Source organism: Colletes latitarsis, chromosome 4, assembly GCF_051014445.1.
Source record: "Colletes latitarsis isolate SP2378_abdomen chromosome 4, iyColLati1, whole genome shotgun sequence".
Taxonomy (NCBI): domain Eukaryota; kingdom Metazoa; phylum Arthropoda; class Insecta; order Hymenoptera; family Colletidae; genus Colletes; species Colletes latitarsis.
The window spans coordinates 22,679,023-22,684,338 of NC_135137.1; the positions used below are offsets into that span (position 1 = coordinate 22,679,023).

At 43.1% G+C, this 5,316-nt stretch overlaps 1 long non-coding RNA gene across 1 annotated transcript; it reads left to right on the top strand.

Annotated features, from left to right (window-relative positions):
• The first annotated feature begins 1,687 nt into the window (after positions 1-1,687).
• Positions 1,688-2,474, top strand: LOC143340893 (uncharacterized). Its single transcript, XR_013079518.1, has 3 exons — positions 1,688-1,936; positions 2,021-2,247; positions 2,345-2,474. It is a non-coding gene; the product is annotated as an uncharacterized LOC143340893 (long non-coding RNA).
• The last annotated feature ends 2,842 nt before the right edge of the window (positions 2,475-5,316 follow it).

The following is a 5,316-nucleotide window of genomic DNA, read 5'->3' on the forward strand; positions in this document are numbered from 1 at the left end:
GGCCGGCAGTTTGAGTCCGTGTTGTTCAAATCCTGGGCAAGAGCGTTGGGAGCGGAGCATCATAAGACATCCGCCTATCACCCGCAGGCTAACGGGGCCGCCGAACGCCTCCATCGGCAGCTGAAGGCGGCGATTATGTGCCATCAGGAAGACAGCTGATTAGAAACTCTCCTGGCAGTCCTGCTCGGCATTCGAGCAGCGGTCAAGGAAGACAGCGGAACGACACCGGCGGAGATGGTTTTCGGGGAGACCCTGCATCTACCCGGTGACCTGATCGCGGGCAACGACCAGACGGAGGTGTCCGTGTTCGTGGACCAACTTCGAGGGTGCATGAAGGCGTTGGAACCAGCCCCGAAGGCGCATTACGGACGTAAGCGCGTATTTGTTTTCAAAGAACTGGACACGGCATCGCATGTGTTGGTGCGGCGCGTCGCGATTAGAAAGCCACTGCAACCACCTTACGAGGGACCGTACGTAGTAGTAAGACGTAGTGATAAGAATTTTGTAATTAGAATAGGACCACGTGAAGTGAGCGTGAGCAAGGACAGGCTCAAGCCAGCTTTTGCGGTAGACGGAGGCTAGGGCAATAAGAGAGAGTGTTGCTCGCGGTAATGCTTAGCGTGAAATACCAAAATAAAGTCAAAGTTCCTACTTATAGTCCTTAGGTTAAGCGTTATGTGGAGTGAGAGTGTATGTAACGTCAATGTATGTGTGTTTTTCCTTTTATATTTTTATATTTTATATTGTTGTTGTTCCGATCTTGTTATTTATTTGAAAAAATATAATGAGTGTTATTTTCGTGACGACCGCCATCATTGACCGGGAGGGGGGGGGGGGGGGAGCATAAAGTAACTCCCTAGTTACTACCGCAGATGGCGCAATGAGCGCCGATGCCAACCGTCGCGATGGAGGCCGGGATACTCTAGGGGATTTGTCTCTAGGCACTCCCTGGTCCTTGCAGTAGTCAGTCGTCTCCAAGCCAGCCTGAGAGACAGGTGAATAAAAGAATCCTAACCGCAAAGCCACGTGTAGAGTTATTTCCTAGGCCCGTGTCCCTATACGTAGGTTACAGCCTACAGTAGGTTTTGTTGCGTCCCGAGTTCGCGGTTTAGGGGAAAAGGAGGTGGGTTGGTGCTCATGGAGCGCTGAACTGCTCTGCTCGGCGAGGCGCGCAAAAATCAAAACTACTCGATACGTTTCAAAGTACTTTAACAAAATTTATTCGTTGGAGTTAACTCAGCGTACGACTTTTTGATACAACTCGGTTGAGATTGAAAATCAATCTGTTGCTACGCGAAAAATCCTTCCGTCGTCCTAGGCATTCGTCTCTTCTCCGGAAAATTCTCGATCCTCCCTCTGGGTTGTCCTGGTCTAATTGGAGTTTGTGCCCTGCCCCATCTGTCCGGATTGTCTTCGATCGGTGATCCACCCCGAGCTGAGTGGAAGTGGAGGCTACGCGACCATGTTTGGAGCGGCCGCGAGTGAGAGAAAGCGTGGGAGTCATCTGAGGTAGGTCGATGTCCGTTAACAATATTTAACACGTACAGTATTCTCATGCTCATCATGCCCCCATGATTTCGAAATTATTTAATACTCGCAAAAAAATAGTTAATATGTTCCGGTACAGGCGCGTATTGAACTATACGTGTGATATAAATTGTATACGGAGAACATAAATAGAGCGCAGTCTTGAATTCGCAGAATATTGCATTGAGTAACCTTTACGTTGAATATTACAAGTTAACTAATTTACTTAGTCTTTTTCGGAAGGAGAATTCGGTCTTATATGTGCCAGTTTCAATTTGTTTGTGTGTACTATTTTAAATCTATTTTTTCTTAGCGCTAATTCTGCCGTTAAATCGCTGAATAATCGGTTTATTTTGTAGAGACCTAACCAATTACAATCGAATTTGAAGGTTTTGGACTCCTTAAGCAAGTATACTATATCGTTCAAATTAAATTTACATGGTCTTACGGTTTGATCATAATAATTTTTGCTTTTCTGTTTTGCCTTTTCTAGATTCTGTGCTGTAGTCGTCTGAGTGGTGGTGTTTCTTAAAAAGAATTCCTCAAGATGTTATGCAAAGGTTCTAGGTGCTAGACCCATGTAGAATTTTGAAGGAAGATTAGTCTTTTCGCCGAAAATTAGTTCATGGAGCGTAAAGCCTCATGCACAGAGGTGTTATATGAGAAAATACAGAATCTTATCCAATTATCCCAATCGGTTTTTGTGCAATAGTGTTTGAGGTAATTGATGAAAATGCGGTGTGCTCTTTCGAAGGAGCCCAAAGATTTTGAGTGGAAAGCGGTGGAAGTTATTCTTTGAATTTTTTAAATTTTACAGAAATTTTTCATGACTTGACTAATAAAATTCTTGTCTTGGTCAGTGTGGATAGCTTTCGGACATCCAAATCTACTGATAAATTGTTCGGCAAGGGTATGAACAATGCTTATTGTATCTATGCTACGTAGTAGGATTGTTATTCTGTAAGGTGAGTAGATACTGATTACCTTTATTAGTTACGGATAAGGGTCCAACTATGTCCATTTGTACCTTTTCAAACGCGCGTTTAGGTGTGTCGGTAATTTGCATTGGTTTCTTAGTTTGCATGGTATAATTCTTATTCTTTTGACAGGTGGGGCACGAACGAACAAAATCTACAATTTCCTTCGCCATACCTGGCCAATAGAACTGTTCTTGGATGAGTTTGCGAAGTTTAAAGGGGCTTCGGTGATCTCCGACTATTGATTTATGATGTTCCTTAATAATCTGCGGGCGTCCCGACCGGAATTATGACCTCCCTACTGCATATGGTAATGTTGTATTGCGGGTCGTTAACGATTGCCCTAAGCAAATTTAATATACTATTATCAGCGGAGGAATCTAACTTATTTGGGTCTACCGAATTTACTATCGAGGTCATACTACTGGATTCCCTGTGCAGTCCTGATCATCCCAATTCACACTTTCATCTGGCCTTAATGGCCAGGATATAGGCAAACCTCGATCCACCTGACCGGGTTGCAAACATCCATCCGGTTCTCCTGCCCGGATGGGATACCCAGACACACGGAGCGCCCCTCTCCCCTAAGACGACACAGGTTGCACATCGAATACAGATTCCCTCTCATGGCCTCCGAAGCGGGTTCCTGGGGTTCGGATTATACATCCGTTAGCCAACGAAAGACCGAGTTGAAGAGACTCTGGGGGTACTCGATTGAGGTTCCTTCAGGAAGTTCTCGGGCGAAGTTTATTACTGAGCATGATTTTCCCGAATCAAAAATCTTTAGTACGCTGTTGGTGACCTCGCTTAATTTCCTCGCTGTTTTCCTGCGCGCTAGAAACACAGAGGCAATGAATCTATCGTTTTCCGCGGATAACGCTTCATCCATTCTGTCCACCTCGGAATCTACAATTGGTGGTTTGTCTGCGCAGAGTCCGCGCAAGATCGTATAAGTTGCAGTTGAAGACTGGAATTTATGTCGGCGACGACGGGATTATGTCAGGCAATTAGACAATATCGGGTTTCGTTCCTCCGCTAGTAATTTTATGACTTAAATATGCAATTTTCGTTTGCAAGAAACGATATTTCTTTGATTGAGGAGCCAGTCCGACGTTTTGCTTCCTCGGAGAAAAAAGATATTAATGATAGGTTTTTAACGTCTCGCCAAAGTGCCTCTTTCTTTCTATTTGTTCGATGCAAAACGCTCGCTAGGCGTAACCGGCTAATACCTTAACGTCCTACCATCGCCTTTCAAAGTTGAAAACTACGTTTATAATAGAACTACCCGATCCGATTTTCGTTAATTCTTGATAGTCTACTTATTCTCGCAAATTCTACAAATAAATTCGAAAGTAAAGCATTCGTGGACCGGGTGATCGGCTAAACGCGCGGTCTCGCAATCGATATACATATTCGTAACAAAGAGAGACATGGGGCGACCAACTTCTCAGAGTATATCCTTTCTTTCGAGTTCCGTTTGTATCACGTTTCTCGTCGTGTCGTTCGAGCCTCTCCATAGAGGATGATCGTCCGATTCGTTTGATAAATTATCATTTTTCCCTGGAGCTGCGTAAACCATTGCGAGACATTCCTTCTCCGTTGCCGAATAATTCTTTTCAGATTTATTAAGGCTCCGAGATGCATATGCTATTGGTAAATCCTTTCCTATTTCCTCCTGGCTAAGTATAGCTCCTATGGCGTATTCGGATGCATCTGTAGTCACGATGAAGGGTTTGGTAAAATCTGGGTACTGCAATATAGGTTGTTGACAAAGTTCTTTATGTAACTGATTAAAACTTTGATCTTGTTCTTCTGTCCATTTAAATTTAACGCTCTTTCCTAGTAAATTGATTAACGGTTTTGACTTCACGGTGAAATCTGGTATAAATCTTCTGTAGTATCTTGCTAAGCCCAAAATTTTGAATATTCTTCTGCGTTTTCGGTGTGGGAAAGTCTTGCACAGTTTTCAATTTTCTTGGATCCGGTCTTACTCCCTTTTCGGAAATGATATGTCCTAAATATGCAACTTCTTTGCGTAGAAATTCGCATTTGTCAATTTGAAGGGTTAAGCCCTGTTCCCGAAGGCGGTTCAATAATTTTTTAACTTTGATATTATGTTCTTGTAATGATGAAGCGTAAACGACAATGTCGCCCAGGTAAACGAAGAGGTCCGTTCCTTGTAATCCGGTGAGAACTTGATCCATGAGGCGTTGAAATGTAGGTGGAGCGTTCTTTAAGCCAAAAGGCATTCTTGAAAATTAGTAATGTCCATGCGGTGTAATAAATGCTGTTTTTTGCTTGTCCTTTTGATTCACTTCTATCTGGTGAAATCCACTGGCGAGATCGAAAACGGAAAAATATTTTGCTCCTCCTAATCGGTCCAAAATTTCTGTGATTTGTGATAATGGATATTTGTCGGAGATTGTCTTTTCATTTTGTTAAAGTACTAAGGGACTTTAATGTGGGTCCAGATGAGGGAACAGACAGGGAGAGAAATTGTTACAAGTTTTACAATTAATTCTTTTATTTTACAAAAGTATCAAAATTTATATGGTACAATAATGTAAAAACAAAACAAAAAACGAAAACAAAAACTTGGATAGTGGCTCTTTTTCGGCCGGGTGTCTCCTATTCTGTCTCCTTTTGCTAGTTTACTACTGCAGAGGCTTTCTGTAACAAAAGAATCCGCCTAATAAATACTTTTACGGACAAGTCAACAATCGCGCACTCGTCAGCTGTTTCTTGCGCTTCAACGACAGTCCGGTGTGCTTGGAGGGGAGAGCTGGCTGGCTATCTAGCGCTCTAGCTAGTG